Source organism: Podarcis vaucheri (assembly GCF_965113315.1).
Source record: "Podarcis vaucheri genome assembly, chromosome: 17".
Lineage (NCBI taxonomy): Eukaryota > Metazoa > Chordata > Lepidosauria > Squamata > Lacertidae > Podarcis > Podarcis vaucheri.
This window is the reverse complement of record NC_138755.1, coordinates 11,745,321-11,755,094: the sequence shown is the minus strand read 5'-3', so window position 1 is coordinate 11,755,094 and position 9,774 is coordinate 11,745,321.

The following is a 9,774-nucleotide window of genomic DNA, read 5'->3' as shown; positions in this document are numbered from 1 at the left end:
GCCAGGCAAAGCTGCCTCCAATACGGGAAGGAGTATGAGGCTATGACCAAACTGCGGGAGGCAGTGGAAGACAGGAGTGCCTGGCGTGCTCTGGTCCATGGGGTCACAAAGAGTCGGACACGACTAAACGACTAAACAACAACAACAGGAGGTCCAGGGCAGCTGGATCTGGGCTTCCCTTACAGTTTCGCACCCCCAGCCTCCCAGGGAATAAAGTGGGCCCTGACTGTGATCCAGTTTCCACCACCTCATGAAAACTCACCTCCCTGCCCAAGATGTTGGCTGGCCAGCTCTTCCTCATTTAGTCATTGCGTATTATCTGTTCCAGTGGTTTGAAAGTTCCTGCCTTTTCATTTTAGGGTGGGGACTTCTCTCTCCACCTGGCTAACTCACCACCTCTAGGCAGCTTTCAAAAACCACATTTGTACTCTCAGGGGGTCTTCCTTGGTGCCTTATTTTCACTTGAACACCCCACCTTTCCTCCAAGGAACTCAAGGTGGTATACATGGTGTGATTTCCCTGTCCAACTTATCCTCGCAATAACCCTCTGAGGTAAGCTAGGCTGCCTCCAATATGGGAAGGAGTATGAGGCTATGGTGGCTTTGAATGATGCCCCCCACACCCTGGGGTTGGGGGTGAAAGCTGGAAGGTGGGGGATTCACCGTGAGGGAGCCCCATCTCAGATTTTGTTCAAAATTTTTGTGTGTGTACATACCAATGAGATAACCTCAAATTATTTTTTAAAGAGTTTTTGGTCCAAAATTGGGTGCAGGAGAATTTTTTTAAAAATTTGATTTTCGTGCGATTTAGGCAAATGCAATTTCTGTGTCAGTTTAGAAAAAAAACCTCCTGTTCCGCTTATTTTTCAACCAGCTGGGCTTATTTTGGTATCAAAATGAAGCTATTTTTTGTCTCTTTCAAAATAAGGTATAAAAATGGTATTAAGTGCCACAGAAAAGGGTCACCAACTATTCAAAGTGAATGTTAGTCATTTTCTACCTTGGTTGGTTTGATTAGCCATAGCACGCAAACCAAAACTAACACGTGTATCATACTTTTTTAGTAGAATGGGCTAACCATCTGCTTGCTATGTTTTAAAATAAGAAGGGGTTCTTTGTGGTTAGAAAATATTTTTAAAAGTAAGTTTTATTAATTAATAAAAACAAAATACGTATCAGAACCCTTGTTCATTTTATTGTGTAAAGCACTTCTGCTAAACACCTGAGTAGAGGAAAGGGATGCTAAAGTTCAGTTCATGCATCCACCAAGTCGTTCACCAACATATTTCTGGCCAACTAAGAATGACTACTGCTGGGTGCCCTATGAAAATGTAATCAGAGACGTTCCAGTTCCTTCATCATCAACAGTATCAGGAAGGCCATATGTAATAGATGATAAGGTCCACAAGTGCAGAAATTGGCAAAAGGTATGATGTAGTCTTTCACTACAAAGGTAAGCTAACAGTGAAATAATAATAATAATAATAATAATAATAATAATAATAATAATAATAATAATAATACCCTACCCATCTGGCTGGGTTTCCCCAGCCACTCTGGGCGGCTCCAACAGAATATTAAAAACAAGACAAAACATCAAACATTAAAAACTTCCCTAAACAGGACTGCCTTCAGATGTCTTCTAAAAGTCAGATGGCTGTTTATTTCCTTGACATCTGAAGGGAGGGCGTTCCACAGGGCAGGGGCAACTACCGAGAAGGCCCTCTTCCTGGTTCCATGAAACCTCACTTCTCGCAGTGAGGGAACCGCCAGAAGGCCCTCAGAGCTGGACCTCAGTGTCTGGGCTGGACGATGGGGGTGGAGACACTCCTTCAGGTATACTGGGCCGAGGCCGTTTAGGCCTTTAAAGGTCAGCACCAACACTTTGAATTATGCTCAGAAACATACTGGGAGCCATGTAGGTCTTTCAGGACCGATGTTATATGGTCTCGGCGGCCACTCCCAGTCACCAGTCTAGCTGCCGCATTCTGGATTAATTGCAGTTTCCGGGTCACCTTCAAAGGTAGCCCCACGTAGAGCGCATAGCAGTAGTCCAAGCCAGAGATAACTAGAGCATGCACCACTCTGGTGAGACAGTCCGCAGGCAGGTAGGGTCTCAGCCTGTATACCAGATGACTCCCATAACAACACATGCATGGAGAGCTGTGCAACTTGTGGATTGGGACATGTTCTGCAGGACATGTTACCTCCCCTGTGCTTTTGCAACATCTGTACAGGTGAAACTCGAAAAATTAGAATATTGTGGAAAAGTTTGTTTATTTCAGTAATTCAACTTAAAAGGTGAAACTAATATATGACTCATAACATGCAAAGCGAGATATGTCAAGCCTTTATTTGTTATAATTGTGATGATTATGGTGTACAGCTGATGAAAACCCCAAATTAACAATCTCAGAAAATTAGATTATTAAATGAAATCAGTAAAACAAGGATTGCAAATAGACCAATATTGGACCTCTGAGAAGTAGAAGCATGCATATGTATTCAGTGCTTGGTTTGGGCCCCTTTTGCATCAATTACTGCCTCAATGCGGCGTGGCATGGATGCTATCAGCCTGTGGCACTGCTGAGGTGTTATGGAAGACCAGGATGCTTCAATAGCAGCCTTCAGCTCTTCTGCATTGCTCGGTCTTATGACACTCATCTGTCTCTTGGCAATGCCCCATAGATTCTCTATGGGGTTCAGGTCAGGCGAGTTTGCTGGCCCATCAAGCACAGTAATCCCATGGACATTGAACCAGGTTTTGGTACTTTTGGCAGTGTGGGCAGGTGCCAAAGCCCTGCTGGAAAATGAAGTCAGCATCCCCATAAAGCTCGTCTGCGGAAGGAAGCATGAAGTGCTCCAAAATCTCCTGGTAGACGGCTGCGTTGACCCTGGACTTAATGAAGCACAGTGGACCAACACCAGCTGATGACATGGCTCCCCAAATCAACACAGACTGTGGAAACTTCACACTGGACTTCAAGCATCTGGCATTGTGTGCCTCCCCATTCTTCCTCCAGACTCTGGGTCCTTGGTTTCCAAATGAGATGCAAAAGTTGCTCTCATCAAAAAAGAGGACTTCGGACCACTGAGCAACAGACCAGTTCTTTTTTTCTTTAGCCCAGGTAAAATGCTTCTGATGTTGTTTATTATTCAGGATCAGCTTGACAAGAAGAATACGACATTTGAAGCCCATCTCCAGGATCTGTCTGTGTGTGATGGCTCTTGATGCACTAACTCCAGCCTCAGTCCACTCCTTGTGAAAGTCCCCAACACGTTTGAATGGTCTTTTCCTGACAATCCTCTCCAGGCTGCGGTCATCCCTGCTGCTTGTGCACCTTTTTCTTCCACACTTTCCCCTTCCACATAACTTTCCATTAATGTGTTTCGATACAGCACTTTGGGAACATCCAACTTCTTCTGCAATTACCTTTTGAGGCTTTCCCTCCTTATGGAGGGTCTCAATGATGGCTTTCTGCACAACTGTCAGGTCAGCAGCCTTCCCCATGATTGTGTTTCCTACTGAACCCATTGCAGGTGTTATGGATTGAATAGCTGCTGCACCTTTTCACAATATTCTAATTTTCTGAGATTGTTAATTTGGGGTTTTCATCAGCTGTACGCTATAATCATCACAATTATAACAAATAAAGGCTTGACATATCTCGCTTTGCATGTCACGAGTCTATCTCATATATTAGTTTCACCTTTTAAGTTGAATTACTGAAATAAATGAACTTTTCCACGATATTCTAATTTTTTGAGTTTCATGCCATAAAGTATCTCTGCACTGAAGCACAGGGCAGGAGGGGGGCATGGAAGAGCAGGGTGCTCCATCCTTTGCCCATTAGCTGCTCTGCCAACCTGTGCTTTCCCCTTTCACTCTCTTTTCACACTTGCCCAGCCAAAGTATTGTGCCCCAGGCTAGATTTTGACCCTGCATCTCCAATGCCAACAAAAGCCTTAATGGTTCTGTGATGTTCAGATAATCAGGAGTCCGAGGCTTTAATGGCAAGGGAAGCTTGTCCTCTCAGTGACCTGACAGCCCCAGGGACAAATGGGAAGCAACTGTTCATATGCATAAAAATTCCTTTTCCAGGAAAGCTGCTGCAGGGGAGAGCAATGGGAGAACCCCCAGGACTGGTTTGGCCTGGTAGTTGTATTCATCCAGGGAAAGGATTACCTGGTTTCCTTAAAACTTAAAAATTAAGGGGGGATTAAGAAAAACAACAACTTTTTTGTTTTGATCTGGTGCCTTAAAAATGCAGGTGAAGGAACTTACATGGCTCCTCCCATAAGCTGCAGAAATGATGAATAAAACTATTTTGAAGGCTGTCCATCAGACCAGGTGAGAAGTATCCATGCCGCTGTCATGACTCCCTCCACCACAGATACCTGGGACTTCCAAGTGTTCTAGACCAGTGTTTCCCAACCGGTGTTCCGCGGCACACTACTGTGCCGTGAGACATTGGCTGGTGTGCCGTGGGAGGGAGGCGGGCGAGTCGGGCGGTGAGAGGCGGCGGCGGTGAGGATCCGCGTCGAGCCAGGGGCGGCTCCGCGGTGGTGGTGCCGAGCGGCGGGGCAGCGCGTGCAAAAGGGAGGAGCGCGAGACAGCGGAGGAGGAGGAGGCCGGCATGTCCGGGCAGCAGCAGCAACAACAGCAACAGCAACTCCCGGCGACGGCTCCTCAAGCCCCGCCGCCGCCCCCTCCTCCGCCCGCTATCGCCGCCACCACCACAACAGCCGCCGCCGCCGCCTCAGTTGCCGCCGTCCCTCAGTCCCTCGCTCTGCTGCCTCCTCCCACCCCCAAAGCTTGGAGGTTCCCCGGCAAGGGGGAGGGAAAAAACTTTCACTTTCGTGCGTCCCTCCCGGCGTGACGCTGTGCGCTGACGTCATGGGGCTGTAATGGTGGTGTGTCGCGAGATTTTTTTCCTTAAACAGGTGTGCCGTTGCCCAAAAAAGGTTGGGAAACACTGTTCTAGACAGCAATGTGAGATGGGGAAGGGGGGAAATCCATCAGTGTATTTTTCCACTTAAATGTTTCCACTTTTAGCAAAGCACTGAAGGAGCATCTCCACCCCCATTGTTCAGCCTGGACACTGAGGTCCAGCATCAAGGGCCTTCTGGCGCTTCCCTCACTGCGAGAAGTGAGGTTACAGAGAACCAGGCAGAGGGCCTTCTCAGTAGTGGCACCCACCCACCACTCCCTTCAGATGTCAAGGAAATAAACAACTACCTGACTTTTAGAAGACATCTGAAGGCAGCCCTGTTTAGGGAAGTTTTTAATGCTTGATGTTCTGTCATGTTTTTAATATTCTGTTGGGAGCCACCCAGAGTGTATGGGGAAACCCAGCCAGATGGGTGGGGTATAAATTTTATTATTATTATTATTATTATTACTACTACTACTCCACGAAATGAATTTGTCATGTTGTTGTCATACCCCGCCTATAGGGCTGGGTTTCCCCAGCCACTCTGGGTGGCTCCAAGCACATCTAAGAACATAACAAAACGTAAAACATTAAAAACTTCCCTGCTTTCAGATGTCTTCCAAAAGTTGTATAGTTCTTTATCTCCTTGACATCTGATGGCAGGGCGTTCCACAGGAAGGGGAAGGCCCTCTGCCTTGTTCCCTGTAACTTCACCTTATAACATGAAATAATAATAGCAAACCAGTGATATTTTAGGGAACAGGCTAGCAGGCGGGGCCAATGACTTGCATCACAGGAGCCTACACAACACAAAACACTGTTGCTGTATGTAGGTTTTATTTTATTTGTTTTTTTCTCTTATATTTTGGAAATGTACATCCAGGTTTTCTTTTCTTTAATTTTTTTTTGGGGGGGGCAAGAGAGTGGGGCCCTAAGCTATAGCTTGTTTCGCTTATACGTAAATCCGGCACTGGGGTTGTGGGTGGTTTTTCTTCTTTGCATTAAACGTTTCTCCAGCATGCTGCAGCCTCCCCACCTGCCAGTGCTTCCTGATCTCAATATCATCCAATCAATCAATCAATCAGTCTTTATTACAATCCAGAGACCCAACAAATCATTACAGATCAATACACAATTCATATAGCCTACCTCCAGGTTAATCAAGCATTTTGTTTAGAATACAGGGCTCATTTGTTCTTGCAACCACCGATAAAAACTCTGCCACTGCTAACGCTCTAGCTTTTGTCCGGTCTTCCAGTAGGAACCTGACATAGTGAGCCTCTGATTTTCCCGGGAAGGGAACCAGCAAGGGTAGTATCAGTTCTGGTTTCTCTTCAGATCGTATAAATCTTTCGCCTTTTACTAAAGATCTCAATATCATAGAATCTTAGAGTTGGAAGGAACCTCAAAGGTCATCTAGCTCAACCCTCTGCAAGGCAGGAATCTCAGCTCAAGCATCCATGACAGATGGCCAGCCAACCTCTGCTTAAAAACCTCCAGGGAAGGAGAGGCCACCACCTTTCGTGGGAGTCTGTTCCACTGCTGAACAGCTCTTAATGTCAGAACGTTTTTTCGAATGATTAGTTGGAATCTCCTTTCTTGTAACTTGAAACCAGGAGATGCCTCAGTCGAGATTCCTGCATTGCAGATGACCTTTGGGTTCCCTTCCAACTCTACAGTTTTATGATTCTATATGCAGTTTTACTTATTTGGTATTTATCTATCAATCGTCTCTCTATCTATCCATCTATACAGAGGAGCATAGGGGACAAAATAGTAAAAGGTGGGGTTAAATGGCAATGAATGTGGAAACAATGTGATAATTAAATTAAAGCTCATCAGTAAGTGGTGGTGATACTATCACCATCATGACTAACAGTGCAAGTCTTCGTATGTCTACTCAGAAGTAAGGGGTGGTATTCAACTAAATTCTAGCCAAAGTAGACCCATTGGCATTAAATTAGCCATGTTCATTCATTTCAATAGGTCTACTCTGAGTATAACTTAAGTAGGCGACAACACACTAATTTCATCACGCTGTTGCATGTGTTTGCTTGGAACAGTAATACACAAAAAGCTGATTCCATTAGATTTGGCTAATGTTGCCTCTATTCAACTTGCCTAATTTGAGTTCTGATTGGTGTCCATTAATTACCTGAAAGAGCATCTCCACCTCCATCATCCAGCCCGGACACTAAGGACCTCCTCTGAGGGTTTTCTGGCAGTTCCCTCACTGAGAGAACAAGTTTCTAGAGACTAGATTATGAGTCTTTGTAAGTTGTGTTTCTAAAGGAACTTTTGTTATTGCCAAATGCCAATGTGTTTGCATTATTAAGTGTGTTATGAATAAAAAAATCATTTTAAGTTAGAGCTTGATAATTATTTCACTATTAATATACTTCTTCTTAATTGTATTTCACTATTAATATACTTCTTAATTGTATTTCAGTTCAACAATTACTTTGATAAAATACAAATGTTGTTATTTGCAAATGGCTTTAGATACCTATTAGGTCCATAAATTACCATGTAGCATACATTCAACACAAAAAAAACCAGCAACAATTTGTTGTTGACAGAAGACAGCTGGATATATAAAGGGCCCCATTACCTTCAATAGCTTAGGGCATCGTCAAACCTAAATCTGGCCCTCCACAACCCATTTGCAAGGATAATACAAGATCAATCTCAAATTGTGAAGCAGCCTGTGAAACAGTCAGAAAAATGGGATACCCTTCCATAGGTGGAGAAAACTCTGGAGAAACTGGAGAGCAGGCTTTGGTGGAACACTAGATCAGACCAAAGGCCCTCCATTCTTACAGTGACCAGCTAGATGCCAAATGGAAACTTAAGTTTGCTGCAGTAAAACAAAACACAACCCCTGGTTTGGAAGCCATACATGCTTTGCCTGAGTTGTTTCTTCCATGCAAGGAGCAACTAGCCCAGATAAGCAAGTTCATGGGAAACTATTAGCAGATTGAGGTTGAATCCTGACAAGACAAAAGTACTGTTTTGGGGGGACAGGAGACGGGAGGGTGTGGAGGACTCCCTGGTCCTGAATGCGGTAACTGTGCCCCTGAAGGACCAGGTGTGCAGCCTAGGAGTCATTTTGGACTCACAGCTGTCCATGGAGGTGCAGGTTAATTCTGTGTCCAGGGCAGCTGTCTACCAGCTCCATCTGGTATGCAGGCTGAGACCCTACCTGCCTGTGGACTGTCTTGCCAGAGTGGTGCATGCTCTAGTTATCTCCTGCTTGGACTACTGCAATGTGCTCTATGTGGGGCTACCTTTGAAGGTGACCCGGAAACTGCAATTAATCCAGAATGCGGTAGCTAGACTGGTGACTGGGAGTGGCCGCTGGGACCACATAACACCGGTCCTGAGAGATCTGCATTGGCTCCCAGTATGTTTCCGAGCACAATTCAAAGTGTTGGTGCTGACCTTTAAAGCCCTAAACGGCCTCGGTCCTGTATACCTGAAGGAGCATCTCCACCCCCATTATTCAGCCCAGACACTGAGATCCAGCACCGAGGGTCTTCTGGCGGGTCCCTCATTGCGAGAGGTGAGGTAACAGGGAACCAGACAGAGGGCCTTCTTGGCAGTGGCGTAGCATGGGGGGTGTCGGCCGCACGGGATGCAACATTGGGGGGGCGCGTTTGGCCGGCCATTCGCAAGACAAAAGTCCATAGGGAAATCTCCGGGACAGCGGGGAAGCGCAGCGCGTCTTCCCCACTGTCCTCGGACCTCCTCCGAAGCCTGGCGGTGGGGCAGAGAGACCTCCTCCCGCCGCCAGGCTTCGGAAGGATGCTCCGAAGCCTGGCGGCGGGAGGAGGGCTCTCCGCCCCACCGCCAGCCTTCGGAAGGCTGCTCCGAAGCCTGGCGGCGGGAGGAGGGCTCTCCGCCCCACCGCCAGCCTTCGGAAGGCTGCTCCGAAGCCTGGCGGTGGGGCGGAGAGACCTTCTCCCCGCGCCAGCCTTCGGATTGCTGTCCTGAAGACTTGTGGTGGGAGCAGTGGCGTAGCGTGGGGGTGCAGGGGGGGCCTGCCGCACCTGGCGCAACATCTGGGGGGTGCACGGAAGAGACTCGAGTGCTAAAATCCACGGGTTAGGGGGCGCAAATTACTTGCCTTGCCCCAGGTGCTGAGAACCCACGCTACGCCACTGCTTCTTGGTAGTGGCGCCCGCCCTGTGGAATGCCCTCCCTTCAGATGTGAAGGAAATAAGCAGCTATCTTCTCTTTAAAAGACATCTGAAGGCAGCCCCGTTTAGGGAAGTTTTTAATATTTAATGCTGTATTATTTTTAACACTTGATTGGAAGCCGCCCAGAGCAGCTGGGGAAACTCAGCCAGATGGGCGGGGTATAAATAATGATAAATTATTATTATTATTATTATTATTATTATTATTATTATTATTATTATTATGAAAGACAGGTCACCATTATGATCCCTAAATTGCCATTGGGAATGTGCTGTGGCTGAGCCTTGAATGAATGACTAACGTGTTCATCCACGGACCATAGCGGGAAGTGACTGAGCAGAACCAGATTCAGAGCAGCCTGGTACTGGGTGCCAAACCAAGGGGGCGCTGCAGGGCTCTGGAGTGGTGACACAGTGCATGTGCAGACCACAAGGCAAGATGTCTGGGGTGGGGGGCAAAATATGGCCTTGCACAGGGCGCCGCTGAAATCTGGAAGATCGAAGTCCGCCTCTGGGATGAGCCTTTCACAAACTGGCTCTTCCATCCACCCTTCTTCTGCCCTCCAGGACAACCCAGTTCAGCTCCCTACATTCCACTCCACATGGACATTGCAGGGGGTTGGACTAGATGACCCTTGGTGT